Source organism: Hyperolius riggenbachi, chromosome 3 (assembly GCF_040937935.1).
Source record: "Hyperolius riggenbachi isolate aHypRig1 chromosome 3, aHypRig1.pri, whole genome shotgun sequence".
Lineage (NCBI taxonomy): Eukaryota > Metazoa > Chordata > Amphibia > Anura > Hyperoliidae > Hyperolius > Hyperolius riggenbachi.
In genome coordinates, this window is record NC_090648.1 from 121,406,982 (window position 1) to 121,422,039 (window position 15,058).

The window sequence follows — 15,058 nt, forward strand, 5'->3', positions numbered from 1 at the left end:
ACATTTCTTTGTTACAGCTAATAGAAATCCTAAGATAAATCTACACTGTTTCTACTTCCTGACTGATGGAAGCAGACATATTGTTAACAGGCTGTGCTTTCAAATGAGCTTATCTGCCATTGGCAGTCATGTGACCCAGGGTGATCACCACAACTAGTGATTAGACACAAATGAGGGGGACAGGCTAAAGTCTCTAAATACATACACAGGATGCATTTCTCTATGTTCTCCTTCTTTCCTGTGCAAGAGTTCTGGTCCACTTTAAAAGCCTTTGGCAGCCATGAGAATCCAAGTCATTTGTATCAGAGTACAATGTGTGTTGGTATGCTACATGTAAGGGCCAAAGAAGGAATGTGCCACCCCAGATGGGACTCGAACCCACAATCCCTGGCTTAGGAGGCCAGTGCCTTATCCATTAGGCCACTGGGGCATGCTGTAGAAGTGCAGCAAGTAGGCTTTTGCTCCACAGAGACTGCACAATGCCTCTTGCAGCAAATGAGTTGCAAATGGACGTACTTCTTTTCCTTGTGTTGTGCCATGGATTTTGCAGGTGATATAGCTCTTGCCAGCTTCCTCCACTGCTCTTCAACAAGCAAAAGCATTGGTCTCATTCTTTTTGGTCCTCACTCAAAACAAGCTTCCCTTGTTGGGCAATGACAGCTCCTGCGTGTAGCAGTGGCATACTGGCACCCTTTGGCTTGAATGGTTTGGGTCATAGGAGAAAGGTGATTAAAGGAAGCAAAAGGGCAACTATCTCTGCTCCAGGTGAGGCTCGAACTCACAACCTCGGCATTGCTCAACAGATACTGTCTTATAAGTACCACGCGCTAACCAATTGCGCCACTGGAGCTCCGTTGCTGTTGTTGGGGAGGTGCCTTTATCACCAGGACACTTGGCCTGTGATGCGTAACTCGTTAAAATGAAGCACATGTCATAAATCATTATAAGACCAAGTCAATTGTTTGTTAAGAAGAAAACCGGTAGAAGACAGGGAGCGTTTGTCCAAATCAGCAAGCCAAGGTGACTATTAAGATCATCTCCATAGAGGTGAGTGGACTTCAATGGAGGCTTGACACAGACTAGGAGCACACAATCACACTTTTTTTGTGGTGGTGAGAGAATAGGCCATGAGAGCAGGCTTTGAAAGCCATGAATACCTCTGAAAAGGTGTGAGATCATTCTGGTCTGCTGCTAAATGTGCATGTTCCTACTGCATATAAGGCGATAATAAGGAAAAGCACACCTATCTCAAGTCATGTTTTATCCCCAGCAGGTGCCACTCCTCCAGAGTCGCAATGCAGTCGGCTGAGTTGGGCAGACTACACATGCAGGCATGATGCAGGGAATCCCTGGGGTATTTACTGGGCAAGGCGTATCTTACACACAGCACCCAAAATGACAGATTGAATTTATTATTATAGAAGATATAAATATATATGACAGCAGAGCCGGCCAATTGAGATGTTCACAATTGCGCGTTGCATCTAGCTTTGAAGTGGGTCCGTGAAAATCAGCAGGAAGTGCATTTTGAAGGTGGATTTGCTATGATTTTCCATAGTGTGGTGACATGATAGTGACTTTACATTTCTTTGACCTTTTGTAACGAGATGTGGGATACCCATTGAAAGCCTTGTCGAATTTCAAGTGGACCTGAACTCAGAACGTCCTTTCTGCTCTAAAAGATACGCAACAGCATAACAACCTTTAAACAAGAAACATTTCTTTGTTACAGCTAATAGAAATCCTAAGATAAATCTGCACTGTTTCTACTTCCTGACTGATGGAAGCAGACATATTGTTAACAGGCTGTGCTTTCAAATGAGCTTATCTGCCATTGGCAGTCATGTGACCCAGGGTGATCACCACAACTAGTGATTAGACACAAATGAGGGGGACAGGCTAAAGTCTCTAAATACATACACAGGGTGCATTTCTCTATGTTCTCCTTCTTTCCTGTGCAAGAGTTCTGGTCCACTTTAAAAGCCTTTGGCAGCCATGAGAATCCAAGTCATTTGTATCAGAGTACAATGTGTGTTGGTATGCTACATGTAAGGGCCAAAGAAGGATTGTGCCACCCCAGATGGGACTCAAACCCACAATCCCTGGCTTAGGAGGCCAGTGCCTTATCCATTAGGCCACTGGGGCATGCTGTAGAAGTGCAGCAAGTAGGCTTTTGCTCCACAGAGACTGCACAATGCCTCTTGTAGCAAATGAGTTGCAAATGGACGTACTTCTTTTCCTTGTGTTGTGCCATGGATTTTGCAGGTGATATAGCTCTTGCCAGCTTCCTCCACTGCTCTTCAACAAGCAAAAGCATTGGTCTCATTCTTTTTGGTCCTCACTCAAAACAAGCTTCCCTTGTTGGGCAATGACAGCTCCTGCGTGTAGCAGTGGCATACTGGCACCCTTTGGCTTGAATGTTTTGGGTCATAGGAGAAAGGTGATTAAAGGAAGCAAAAGGGCAACTATCTCTGCTCCAGGTGAGGCTCGAACTCACAACCTCGGCATTGCTCAACAGATACTGTCTTATAAGTACCGCGCGCTAACCGATTGCACCACTGGAGCTCCGTTGCTGCTGTTGGGGAGGTGCCTTTATCACCAGGACACTTGGCCTGTGATGCGTAACTCGTTAAAATGAAGCACATGTCATAAATCATTATAAGACCAAGTCAATTGTTTGTTAAGAAGAAAACCGGTAGAAGACAGGGAGCGTTTGTCCAAATCAGCAAGCCAAGGTGACTATTAAGATCATCTCCATAGAGGTGAGTGGACTTCAATGGAGGCTTGACACAGACTAGGAGCACACAATCACACTTTTTTTGTGGTGGTGAGAGAATAGGCCATGAGAGCAGGCTTTGAAAGCCATGAATACCTCTGAAAAGGTGTGAGATCATTCTGGTCTGCTGCTAAATGTGCATGTTCCTACTGCATATAAGGCGATAATAAGGAAAAGCACACCTATCTCAAGTCATGTTTTATCCCCAGCAGGTGCCACTCCTCCAGAGTCGCAATGCAGTCGGCTGAGTTGGGCAGACTACACATGCAGGCATGATGCAGGGAATCCCTGGGGTATTTACTGGGCAAGGCGTATCTTACACACAGCACCCAAAATGACAGATTGAATTTATTATTATAGAAGATATAAATATATATGACAGCAGAGCCGGCCAATTGAGATGTTCACAATTGCGCGTTGCATCTAGCTTTGAAGTGGGTCCGTGAAAATCAGCAGGAAGTGCATTTTGAAGGTGGATTTGCTATGATTTTCCATAGTGTGGTGACATGATAGTGACTTTACATTTCTTTGACCTTTTGTAACGAGATGTGGGATACCCATTGAAAGCCTTGTCGAATTTCAAGTGGACCTGAACTCAGAACGTCCTTTCTGCTCTAAAAGATACGCAACAGCATAACAACCTTTAAACAAGAAACATTTCTTTGTTACAGCTAATAGAAATCCTAAGATAAATCTGCACTGTTTCTACTTCCTGACTGATGGAAGCAGACATATTGTTAACAGGCTGTGCTTTCAAATGAGCTTATCTGCCATTGGCAGTCATGTGACCCAGGGTGATCACCACAACTAGTGATTAGACACAAATGAGGGGGACAGGCTAAAGTCTCTAAATACATACACAGGGTGCATTTCTCTATGTTTTCCTTCTTTCCTGTGCAAGAGTTCTGGTCCACTTTAAAAGCCTTTGGCAGCCATGAGAATCCAAGTCATTTGTATCAGAGTACAATGTGTGTTGGTATGCTACATGTAAGGGCCAAAGAAGGAATGTGCCACCCCAGATGGGACTCGAACCCACAATCCCTGGCTTAGGAGGCCAGTGCCTTATCCATTAGGCCACTGGGGCATGCTGTAGAAGTGCAGCAAGTAGGCTTTTGCTCCACAGAGACTGCACAATGCCTCTTGCAGCAAATGAGTTGCAAATGGACGTACTTCTTTTCCTTGTGTTGTGCCATGGATTTTGCAGGTGATATAGCTCTTGCCAGCTTCCTCCACTGCTCTTCAACAAGCAAAAGCATTGGTCTCATTCTTTTTGGTCCTCACTCAAAACAAGCTTCCCTTGTTGGGCAATGACAGCTCCTGCGTGTAGCAGTGGCATACTGGCACCCTTTGGCTTGAATGTTTTGGGTCATAGGAGAAAGGTGATTAAAGGAAGCAAAAGGGCAACTATCTCTGCTCCAGGTGAGGCTCGAACTCACAACCTCGGCATTGCTCAACAGATACTGTCTTATAAGTACCGCGCGCTAACCGATTGCGCCACTGGAGCTCCATTGCTGCTGTTGGGGAGGTGCCTTTATCACCAGGACACTTGGCCTGTGATGCGTAACTCGTTAAAATGAAGCACATGTCATAAATCATTATAAGACCAAGTCAATTGTTTGTTAAGAAGAAAACCGGTAGAAGACAGGGAGCGTTTGTCCAAATCAGCAAGCCAAGGTGACTATTAAGATCATCTCCATAGAGGTGAGTGGACTTCAATGGAGGCTTGACACAGACTAGGAGCACACAATCACACTTTTTTTGTGGTGGTGAGAGAATAGGCCATGAGAGCAGGCTTTGAAAGCCATGAATACCTCTGAAAAGGTGTGAGATCATTCTGGTCTGCTGCTAAATGTGCATGTTCCTACTGCATATAAGGCGATAATAAGGAAAAGCACACCTATCTCAAGTCATGTTTTATCCCCAGCAGGTGCCACTCCTCCAGAGTCGCAATGCAGTCGGCTGAGTTGGGCAGACTACACATGCAGGCATGATGCAGGGAATCCCTGGGGTATTTACTGGGCAAGGCGTATCTTACACACAGCACCCAAAATGACAGATTGAATTTATTATTATAGAAGATATAAATATATATGACAGCAGAGCCGGCCAATTGAGATGTTCACAATTGCGCGTTGCATCTAGCTTTGAAGTGGGTCCGTGAAAATCAGCAGGAAGTGCATTTTGAAGGTGGATTTGCTATGATGTTCCATAGTGTGGTGACATGATAGTGACTTTACATTTCTTTGACCTTTTGTAACGAGATGTGGGATACCCATTGAAAGCCTTGTCGAATTTCAAGTGGACCTGAACTCAGAACGTCCTTTCTGCTCTAAAAGATACGCAACAGCATAACAACCTTTAAACAAGAAACATTTCTTTGTTACAGCTAATAGAAATCCTAAGATAAATCTGCACTGTTTCTACTTCCTGACTGATGGAAGCAGACATATTGTTAACAGGCTGTGCTTTCAAATGAGCTTATCTGCCATTGGCAGTCATGTGACCCAGGGTGATCACCACAACTAGTGATTAGACACAAATGAGGGGGACAGGCTAAAGTCTCTAAATACATACACAGGATGCATTTCTCTATGTTCTCCTTCTTTCCTGTGCAAGAGTTCTGGTCCACTTTAAAAGCCTTTGGCAGCCATGAGAATCCAAGTCATTTGTATCAGAGTACAATGTGTGTTGGTATGCTACATGTAAGGGCCAAAGAAGGAATGTGCCACCCCAGATGGGACTCGAACCCACAATCCCTGGCTTAGGAGGCCAGTGCCTTATCCATTAGGCCACTGGGGCATGCTGTAGAAGTGCAGCAAGTAGGCTTTTGCTCCACAGAGACTGCACAATGCCTCTTGCAGCAAATGAGTTGCAAATGGACGTACTTCTTTTCCTTGTGTTGTGCCATGGATTTTGCAGGTGATATAGCTCTTGCCAGCTTCCTCCACTGCTCTTCAACAAGCAAAAGCATTGGTCTCATTCTTTTTGGTCCTCACTCAAAACAAGCTTCCCTTGTTGGGCAATGACAGCTCCTGCGTGTAGCAGTGGCATACTGGCACCCTTTGGCTTGAATGGTTTGGGTCATAGGAGAAAGGTGATTAAAGGAAGCAAAAGGGCAACTATCTCTGCTCCAGGTGAGGCTCGAACTCACAACCTCGGCATTGCTCAACAGATACTGTCTTATAAGTACCACGCGCTAACCAATTGCGCCACTGGAGCTCCGTTGCTGTTGTTGGGGAGGTGCCTTTATCACCAGGACACTTGGCCTGTGATGCGTAACTCGTTAAAATGAAGCACATGTCATAAATCATTATAAGACCAAGTCAATTGTTTGTTAAGAAGAAAACCGGTAGAAGACAGGGAGCGTTTGTCCAAATCAGCAAGCCAAGGTGACTATTAAGATCATCTCCATAGAGGTGAGTGGACTTCAATGGAGGCTTGACACAGACTAGGAGCACACAATCACACTTTTTTTGTGGTGGTGAGAGAATAGGCCATGAGAGCAGGCTTTGAAAGCCATGAATACCTCTGAAAAGGTGTGAGATCATTCTGGTCTGCTGCTAAATGTGCATGTTCCTACTGCATATAAGGCGATAATAAGGAAAAGCACACCTATCTCAAGTCATGTTTTATCCCCAGCAGGTGCCACTCCTCCAGAGTCGCAATGCAGTCGGCTGAGTTGGGCAGACTACACATGCAGGCATGATGCAGGGAATCCCTGGGGTATTTACTGGGCAAGGCGTATCTTACACACAGCACCCAAAATGACAGATTGAATTTATTATTATAGAAGATATAAATATATATGACAGCAGAGCCGGCCAATTGAGATGTTCACAATTGCGCGTTGCATCTAGCTTTGAAGTGGGTCCGTGAAAATCAGCAGGAAGTGCATTTTGAAGGTGGATTTGCTATGATTTTCCATAGTGTGGTGACATGATAGTGACTTTACATTTCTTTGACCTTTTGTAACGAGATGTGGGATACCCATTGAAAGCCTTGTCGAATTTCAAGTGGACCTGAACTCAGAACGTCCTTTCTGCTCTAAAAGATACGCAACAGCATAACAACCTTTAAACAAGAAACATTTCTTTGTTACAGCTAATAGAAATCCTAAGATAAATCTGCACTGTTTCTACTTCCTGACTGATGGAAGCAGACATATTGTTAACAGGCTGTGCTTTCAAATGAGCTTATCTGCCATTGGCAGTCATGTGACCCAGGGTGATCACCACAACTAGTGATTAGACACAAATGAGGGGGACAGGCTAAAGTCTCTAAATACATACACAGGGTGCATTTCTCTATGTTCTCCTTCTTTCCTGTGCAAGAGTTCTGGTCCACTTTAAAAGCCTTTGGCAGCCATGAGAATCCAAGTCATTTGTATCAGAGTACAATGTGTGTTGGTATGCTACATGTAAGGGCCAAAGAAGGATTGTGCCACCCCAGATGGGACTCAAACCCACAATCCCTGGCTTAGGAGGCCAGTGCCTTATCCATTAGGCCACTGGGGCATGCTGTAGAAGTGCAGCAAGTAGGCTTTTGCTCCACAGAGACTGCACAATGCCTCTTGTAGCAAATGAGTTGCAAATGGACGTACTTCTTTTCCTTGTGTTGTGCCATGGATTTTGCAGGTGATATAGCTCTTGCCAGCTTCCTCCACTGCTCTTCAACAAGCAAAAGCATTGGTCTCATTCTTTTTGGTCCTCACTCAAAACAAGCTTCCCTTGTTGGGCAATGACAGCTCCTGCGTGTAGCAGTGGCATACTGGCACCCTTTGGCTTGAATGTTTTGGGTCATAGGAGAAAGGTGATTAAAGGAAGCAAAAGGGCAACTATCTCTGCTCCAGGTGAGGCTCGAACTCACAACCTCGGCATTGCTCAACAGATACTGTCTTATAAGTACCGCGCGCTAACCGATTGCACCACTGGAGCTCCGTTGCTGCTGTTGGGGAGGTGCCTTTATCACCAGGACACTTGGCCTGTGATGCGTAACTCGTTAAAATGAAGCACATGTCATAAATCATTATAAGACCAAGTCAATTGTTTGTTAAGAAGAAAACCGGTAGAAGACAGGGAGCGTTTGTCCAAATCAGCAAGCCAAGGTGACTATTAAGATCATCTCCATAGAGGTGAGTGGACTTCAATGGAGGCTTGACACAGACTAGGAGCACACAATCACACTTTTTTTGTGGTGGTGAGAGAATAGGCCATGAGAGCAGGCTTTGAAAGCCATGAATACCTCTGAAAAGGTGTGAGATCATTCTGGTCTGCTGCTAAATGTGCATGTTCCTACTGCATATAAGGCGATAATAAGGAAAAGCACACCTATCTCAAGTCATGTTTTATCCCCAGCAGGTGCCACTCCTCCAGAGTCGCAATGCAGTCGGCTGAGTTGGGCAGACTACACATGCAGGCATGATGCAGGGAATCCCTGGGGTATTTACTGGGCAAGGCGTATCTTACACACAGCACCCAAAATGACAGATTGAATTTATTATTATAGAAGATATAAATATATATGACAGCAGAGCCGGCCAATTGAGATGTTCACAATTGCGCGTTGCATCTAGCTTTGAAGTGGGTCCGTGAAAATCAGCAGGAAGTGCATTTTGAAGGTGGATTTGCTATGATTTTCCATAGTGTGGTGACATGATAGTGACTTTACATTTCTTTGACCTTTTGTAACGAGATGTGGGATACCCATTGAAAGCCTTGTCGAATTTCAAGTGGACCTGAACTCAGAACGTCCTTTCTGCTCTAAAAGATACGCAACAGCATAACAACCTTTAAACAAGAAACATTTCTTTGTTACAGCTAATAGAAATCCTAAGATAAATCTGCACTGTTTCTACTTCCTGACTGATGGAAGCAGACATATTGTTAACAGGCTGTGCTTTCAAATGAGCTTATCTGCCATTGGCAGTCATGTGACCCAGGGTGATCACCACAACTAGTGATTAGACACAAATGAGGGGGACAGGCTAAAGTCTCTAAATACATACACAGGGTGCATTTCTCTATGTTTTCCTTCTTTCCTGTGCAAGAGTTCTGGTCCACTTTAAAAGCCTTTGGCAGCCATGAGAATCCAAGTCATTTGTATCAGAGTACAATGTGTGTTGGTATGCTACATGTAAGGGCCAAAGAAGGAATGTGCCACCCCAGATGGGACTCGAACCCACAATCCCTGGCTTAGGAGGCCAGTGCCTTATCCATTAGGCCACTGGGGCATGCTGTAGAAGTGCAGCAAGTAGGCTTTTGCTCCACAGAGACTGCACAATGCCTCTTGCAGCAAATGAGTTGCAAATGGACGTACTTCTTTTCCTTGTGTTGTGCCATGGATTTTGCAGGTGATATAGCTCTTGCCAGCTTCCTCCACTGCTCTTCAACAAGCAAAAGCATTGGTCTCATTCTTTTTGGTCCTCACTCAAAACAAGCTTCCCTTGTTGGGCAATGACAGCTCCTGCGTGTAGCAGTGGCATACTGGCACCCTTTGGCTTGAATGTTTTGGGTCATAGGAGAAAGGTGATTAAAGGAAGCAAAAGGGCAACTATCTCTGCTCCAGGTGAGGCTCGAACTCACAACCTCGGCATTGCTCAACAGATACTGTCTTATAAGTACCGCGCGCTAACCGATTGCGCCACTGGAGCTCCATTGCTGCTGTTGGGGAGGTGCCTTTATCACCAGGACACTTGGCCTGTGATGCGTAACTCGTTAAAATGAAGCACATGTCATAAATCATTATAAGACCAAGTCAATTGTTTGTTAAGAAGAAAACCGGTAGAAGACAGGGAGCGTTTGTCCAAATCAGCAAGCCAAGGTGACTATTAAGATCATCTCCATAGAGGTGAGTGGACTTCAATGGAGGCTTGACACAGACTAGGAGCACACAATCACACTTTTTTTGTGGTGGTGAGAGAATAGGCCATGAGAGCAGGCTTTGAAAGCCATGAATACCTCTGAAAAGGTGTGAGATCATTCTGGTCTGCTGCTAAATGTGCATGTTCCTACTGCATATAAGGCGATAATAAGGAAAAGCACACCTATCTCAAGTCATGTTTTATCCCCAGCAGGTGCCACTCCTCCAGAGTCGCAATGCAGTCGGCTGAGTTGGGCAGACTACACATGCAGGCATGATGCAGGGAATCCCTGGGGTATTTACTGGGCAAGGCGTATCTTACACACAGCACCCAAAATGACAGATTGAATTTATTATTATAGAAGATATAAATATATATGACAGCAGAGCCGGCCAATTGAGATGTTCACAATTGCGCGTTGCATCTAGCTTTGAAGTGGGTCCGTGAAAATCAGCAGGAAGTGCATTTTGAAGGTGGATTTGCTATGATTTTCCATAGTGTGGTGACATGATAGTGACTTTACATTTCTTTGACCTTTTGTAACGAGATGTGGGATACCCATTGAAAGCCTTGTCGAATTTCAAGTGGACCTGAACTCAGAACGTCCTTTCTGCTCTAAAAGATACGCAACAGCATAACAACCTTTAAACAAGAAACATTTCTTTGTTACAGCTAATAGAAATCCTAAGATAAATCTGCACTGTTTCTACTTCCTGACTGATGGAAGCAGACATATTGTTAACAGGCTGTGCTTTCAAATGAGCTTATCTGCCATTGGCAGTCATGTGACCCAGGGTGATCACCACAACTAGTGATTAGACACAAATGAGGGGGACAGGCTAAAGTCTCTAAATACATACACAGGATGCATTTCTCTATGTTCTCCTTCTTTCCTGTGCAAGAGTTCTGGTCCACTTTAAAAGCCTTTGGCAGCCATGAGAATCCAAGTCATTTGTATCAGAGTACAATGTGTGTTGGTATGCTACATGTAAGGGCCAAAGAAGGAATGTGCCACCCCAGATGGGACTCGAACCCACAATCCCTGGCTTAGGAGGCCAGTGCCTTATCCATTAGGCCACTGGGGCATGCTGTAGAAGTGCAGCAAGTAGGCTTTTGCTCCACAGAGACTGCACAATGCCTCTTGCAGCAAATGAGTTGCAAATGGACGTACTTCTTTTCCTTGTGTTGTGCCATGGATTTTGCAGGTGATATAGCTCTTGCCAGCTTCCTCCACTGCTCTTCAACAAGCAAAAGCATTGGTCTCATTCTTTTTGGTCCTCACTCAAAACAAGCTTCCCTTGTTGGGCAATGACAGCTCCTGCGTGTAGCAGTGGCATACTGGCACCCTTTGGCTTGAATGGTTTGGGTCATAGGAGAAAGGTGATTAAAGGAAGCAAAAGGGCAACTATCTCTGCTCCAGGTGAGGCTCGAACTCACAACCTCGGCATTGCTCAACAGATACTGTCTTATAAGTACCACGCGCTAACCAATTGCGCCACTGGAGCTCCGTTGCTGTTGTTGGGGAGGTGCCTTTATCACCAGGACACTTGGCCTGTGATGCGTAACTCGTTAAAATGAAGCACATGTCATAAATCATTATAAGACCAAGTCAATTGTTTGTTAAGAAGAAAACCGGTAGAAGACAGGGAGCGTTTGTCCAAATCAGCAAGCCAAGGTGACTATTAAGATCATCTCCATAGAGGTGAGTGGACTTCAATGGAGGCTTGACACAGACTAGGAGCACACAATCACACTTTTTTTGTGGTGGTGAGAGAATAGGCCATGAGAGCAGGCTTTGAAAGCCATGAATACCTCTGAAAAGGTGTGAGATCATTCTGGTCTGCTGCTAAATGTGCATGTTCCTACTGCATATAAGGCGATAATAAGGAAAAGCACACCTATCTCAAGTCATGTTTTATCCCCAGCAGGTGCCACTCCTCCAGAGTCGCAATGCAGTCGGCTGAGTTGGGCAGACTACACATGCAGGCATGATGCAGGGAATCCCTGGGGTATTTACTGGGCAAGGCGTATCTTACACACAGCACCCAAAATGACAGATTGAATTTATTATTATAGAAGATATAAATATATATGACAGCAGAGCCGGCCAATTGAGATGTTCACAATTGCGCGTTGCATCTAGCTTTGAAGTGGGTCCGTGAAAATCAGCAGGAAGTGCATTTTGAAGGTGGATTTGCTATGATTTTCCATAGTGTGGTGACATGATAGTGACTTTACATTTCTTTGACCTTTTGTAACGAGATGTGGGATACCCATTGAAAGCCTTGTCGAATTTCAAGTGGACCTGAACTCAGAACGTCCTTTCTGCTCTAAAAGATACGCAACAGCATAACAACCTTTAAACAAGAAACATTTCTTTGTTACAGCTAATAGAAATCCTAAGATAAATCTGCACTGTTTCTACTTCCTGACTGATGGAAGCAGACATATTGTTAACAGGCTGTGCTTTCAAATGAGCTTATCTGCCATTGGCAGTCATGTGACCCAGGGTGATCACCACAACTAGTGATTAGACACAAATGAGGGGGACAGGCTAAAGTCTCTAAATACATACACAGGGTGCATTTCTCTATGTTCTCCTTCTTTCCTGTGCAAGAGTTCTGGTCCACTTTAAAAGCCTTTGGCAGCCATGAGAATCCAAGTCATTTGTATCAGAGTACAATGTGTGTTGGTATGCTACATGTAAGGGCCAAAGAAGGATTGTGCCACCCCAGATGGGACTCAAACCCACAATCCCTGGCTTAGGAGGCCAGTGCCTTATCCATTAGGCCACTGGGGCATGCTGTAGAAGTGCAGCAAGTAGGCTTTTGCTCCACAGAGACTGCACAATGCCTCTTGTAGCAAATGAGTTGCAAATGGACGTACTTCTTTTCCTTGTGTTGTGCCATGGATTTTGCAGGTGATATAGCTCTTGCCAGCTTCCTCCACTGCTCTTCAACAAGCAAAAGCATTGGTCTCATTCTTTTTGGTCCTCATCCTCACTCAAAACAAGCTTCCCTTGTTGGGCAATGACAGCTCCTGCGTGTAGCAGTGGCATACTGGCACCCTTTGGCTTGAATGTTTTGGGTCATAGGAGAAAGGTGATTAAAGGAAGCAAAAGGGCAACTATCTCTGCTCCAGGTGAGGCTCGAACTCACAACCTCGGCATTGCTCAACAGATACTGTCTTATAAGTACCGCGCGCTAACCGATTGCACCACTGGAGCTCCGTTGCTGCTGTTGGGGAGGTGCCTTTATCACCAGGACACTTGGCCTGTGATGCGTAACTCGTTAAAATGAAGCACATGTCATAAATCATTATAAGCGGGTCCGTTAAAAATGGCGCCGGCCAAATAATGGCGCCAGACAGTGAACGCTAACGTGTTTTAAACGAAAAATATCGTTTTTATCAATTTTTTTTTTTCGTTTTAGAATTATTTTTTTTTTCGTTTTATGCTTTATCTTTTACCCTTTTTGAACGTTATTTATCGTTTATATTTAGCGTTATATTGAAATAATGTTAAATTTCGTTTTCAAATTCAAATAGTGTCACCTTCTTTAACTGAACGCGTGTTGCATCATCCACAGTGTGAAGCGCTATTCTATTTTCTTCTGCTGACTGCAACACGATTGTGAATCATGATGGCTGTGGCGGCTTGGTTTGTATTAAAATATTCGATCCGTAGATGGCGCTGTTTAGCATACTTTTGTGACGCATAAGGATATGTAAGTAATGTTCTGTAGTTTTGAGAAGTGCAGTTGTAGCACACTGGTAAAGTGCTGGGCTGTGATGTGAATTTTACAGGTTCGAATCCTGTGACCGTCCTAATTTTTTTTACCTTAATAGATCTAGATACTGCTTCTATTTTTACAGTAATTAACGATTTCTTATACAATTATATATTATTTATAAAATAATTTCTTCATGAAGTAAAATGTTTGTTTTATAATATCACAGCTGCAGAACGCATACAATTTACAAAATGAAGTGGGACGCATGAAGATGAGAGAAAAGAAATTTCTGGCTGCAAACTTATGAAAAATAGATGTACTGATTCTTTTTAACTAATCACTACAGTTATTTTTCTTTATTGGTTTAGCCAGTAATTGCTTGTCTCTCATGTTTATTCTGTCATCCCACTTCGTTTTCCACGTTTTCCAACGTTAGATTCGTTATGCAGCTGGGATATAAAAAAAAATAAAAAATTAATCCTCTTTTTTTTTTTTATTACAGTTTCCTTTTTTTAATGTATACATAGCAGTGCATCTATAAATAAAAATGTAATCCTAATAAAACAAGAGCATTGACTGGTTTCGAACCGGCAACTAAACCTGTTTCAAAAATTTCACCAAAGTACAATGTTTTACCCCTGTACTAAATCTCCACCACATTAACTATCTATATTTCCACCAAAATAATAATTATCTTCCAAACTCCAATACCCCTGTGTTAAATCAGTACCACACAAACTAGCTAATTGTCTACTAATCTTAATTTATGTCCCTATGAGAGTGTATGTCAAGAATAATTGATTATTAATTAAAAGTGCATTTCATTCTCATCAACAAATGTGTGTATCCACTCGCCTACTGCGCCGCAAAAGTGTCAGTCCCAGGACCCTGTTTTGGCAAGTAGCTTAGGGTCCTTGGACACTTTTTAGCCGTTGATTGTGCCCTGTGATGCGTGTGCATCCGCCGGCAATATGTTCCGCCCATCCGTGACGTCAACCCGCTGGCTGTTTTTAAGCGCCGTCGGTTTCTTTACCCTTGTATTGCTGCATGTAATGCGTATAATACTCCTTGTAATGTATAATACGTGTTTCATACAGTCTGCCGCCTGCCCTGGTGGTCCCAGTGATCGAGTGACCACCTTGGCAGTCTTCAGTCACCCTAGTCAAACGGATCCTGCCACCCCCTTCCCTCAGATCGCCCAAAGCACCCTTCAGCCGCCCCCCCCCTCCCCGCCCACCCCTTCAGACCCTTTTTTTCACCCAATCACTCTATAATCACCCATTACTCTCGCCCTGTGACTATCTGTTAAAGCTATTGTTTACATTAGGCCCTTAACTGTCCCCTGGTGTATTCTGATCACCCCCCACACCCTCCGATTCTTCACAGCCCCCCCCCCCCCCTGTGTACTGTATACATCTATCCTTCAATATAATCACCAGTCAATCACCCGTCAATCATCCATCAATCTACCCCTGTTACCACTTGTAAGTGGTACCCATCAGAGCAGACTCTAAACTGCCCTTTGGGCTCACCCAATCAGCAGCCACACCCTCAAAGAGCCCCCCAGACCCCCTCTGATCAACTCGGTAGTGCACAGTTCGCATATATTCTCCCTTCTAATCACCTACTTGTCATCTATCAAGCAACCCTGTCACTACCCGTCACTACTACCCATCACATTACACCCTAATC

At 44.1% G+C, this 15,058-nt stretch overlaps 16 non-coding genes across 16 annotated transcripts; all 16 read right to left on the bottom strand.

Annotated features, from left to right (window-relative positions):
• Positions 1-357: 357 nt before the first annotated feature.
• On the bottom strand, positions 358-430 carry TRNAR-CCU (transfer RNA arginine (anticodon CCU)). The gene has a single exon. It is a non-coding gene; the product is annotated as a tRNA-Arg (tRNA).
• A 327-nt stretch (positions 431-757) lies between these two features.
• On the bottom strand, positions 758-850 carry TRNAI-UAU (transfer RNA isoleucine (anticodon UAU)). The gene is given in 2 exon segments: positions 758-793; positions 813-850. It is a non-coding gene; the product is annotated as a tRNA-Ile (tRNA).
• Positions 851-2,072: 1,222 nt separating this feature from the next.
• On the bottom strand, positions 2,073-2,145 carry TRNAR-CCU (transfer RNA arginine (anticodon CCU)). Its single transcript has one exon. It is a non-coding gene; the product is annotated as a tRNA-Arg (tRNA).
• Positions 2,146-2,472: 327 nt separating this feature from the next.
• On the bottom strand, positions 2,473-2,565 carry TRNAI-UAU (transfer RNA isoleucine (anticodon UAU)). Its single transcript is given in 2 exon segments — positions 2,473-2,508; positions 2,528-2,565. It is a non-coding gene; the product is annotated as a tRNA-Ile (tRNA).
• A 1,222-nt stretch (positions 2,566-3,787) lies between these two features.
• TRNAR-CCU (transfer RNA arginine (anticodon CCU)) lies at positions 3,788-3,860 on the bottom strand. Its single transcript has one exon. It is a non-coding gene; the product is annotated as a tRNA-Arg (tRNA).
• A 327-nt stretch (positions 3,861-4,187) lies between these two features.
• TRNAI-UAU (transfer RNA isoleucine (anticodon UAU)) lies at positions 4,188-4,280 on the bottom strand. Its single transcript is given in 2 exon segments — positions 4,188-4,223; positions 4,243-4,280. It is a non-coding gene; the product is annotated as a tRNA-Ile (tRNA).
• Positions 4,281-5,502: 1,222 nt separating this feature from the next.
• Positions 5,503-5,575, bottom strand: TRNAR-CCU (transfer RNA arginine (anticodon CCU)). The gene has a single exon. It is a non-coding gene; the product is annotated as a tRNA-Arg (tRNA).
• Positions 5,576-5,902: 327 nt separating this feature from the next.
• TRNAI-UAU (transfer RNA isoleucine (anticodon UAU)) lies at positions 5,903-5,995 on the bottom strand. The gene is given in 2 exon segments: positions 5,903-5,938; positions 5,958-5,995. It is a non-coding gene; the product is annotated as a tRNA-Ile (tRNA).
• Positions 5,996-7,217: 1,222 nt separating this feature from the next.
• TRNAR-CCU (transfer RNA arginine (anticodon CCU)) lies at positions 7,218-7,290 on the bottom strand. The gene has a single exon. It is a non-coding gene; the product is annotated as a tRNA-Arg (tRNA).
• Positions 7,291-7,617: 327 nt separating this feature from the next.
• TRNAI-UAU (transfer RNA isoleucine (anticodon UAU)) lies at positions 7,618-7,710 on the bottom strand. Its single transcript is given in 2 exon segments — positions 7,618-7,653; positions 7,673-7,710. It is a non-coding gene; the product is annotated as a tRNA-Ile (tRNA).
• Positions 7,711-8,932: 1,222 nt separating this feature from the next.
• On the bottom strand, positions 8,933-9,005 carry TRNAR-CCU (transfer RNA arginine (anticodon CCU)). Its single transcript has one exon. It is a non-coding gene; the product is annotated as a tRNA-Arg (tRNA).
• Positions 9,006-9,332: 327 nt separating this feature from the next.
• On the bottom strand, positions 9,333-9,425 carry TRNAI-UAU (transfer RNA isoleucine (anticodon UAU)). The gene is given in 2 exon segments: positions 9,333-9,368; positions 9,388-9,425. It is a non-coding gene; the product is annotated as a tRNA-Ile (tRNA).
• Positions 9,426-10,647: 1,222 nt separating this feature from the next.
• TRNAR-CCU (transfer RNA arginine (anticodon CCU)) lies at positions 10,648-10,720 on the bottom strand. The gene has a single exon. It is a non-coding gene; the product is annotated as a tRNA-Arg (tRNA).
• A 327-nt stretch (positions 10,721-11,047) lies between these two features.
• TRNAI-UAU (transfer RNA isoleucine (anticodon UAU)) lies at positions 11,048-11,140 on the bottom strand. The gene is given in 2 exon segments: positions 11,048-11,083; positions 11,103-11,140. It is a non-coding gene; the product is annotated as a tRNA-Ile (tRNA).
• Positions 11,141-12,362: 1,222 nt separating this feature from the next.
• TRNAR-CCU (transfer RNA arginine (anticodon CCU)) lies at positions 12,363-12,435 on the bottom strand. The gene has a single exon. It is a non-coding gene; the product is annotated as a tRNA-Arg (tRNA).
• A 333-nt stretch (positions 12,436-12,768) lies between these two features.
• Positions 12,769-12,861, bottom strand: TRNAI-UAU (transfer RNA isoleucine (anticodon UAU)). Its single transcript is given in 2 exon segments — positions 12,769-12,804; positions 12,824-12,861. It is a non-coding gene; the product is annotated as a tRNA-Ile (tRNA).
• Between the last annotated feature and the right edge of the window lie 2,197 nt (positions 12,862-15,058).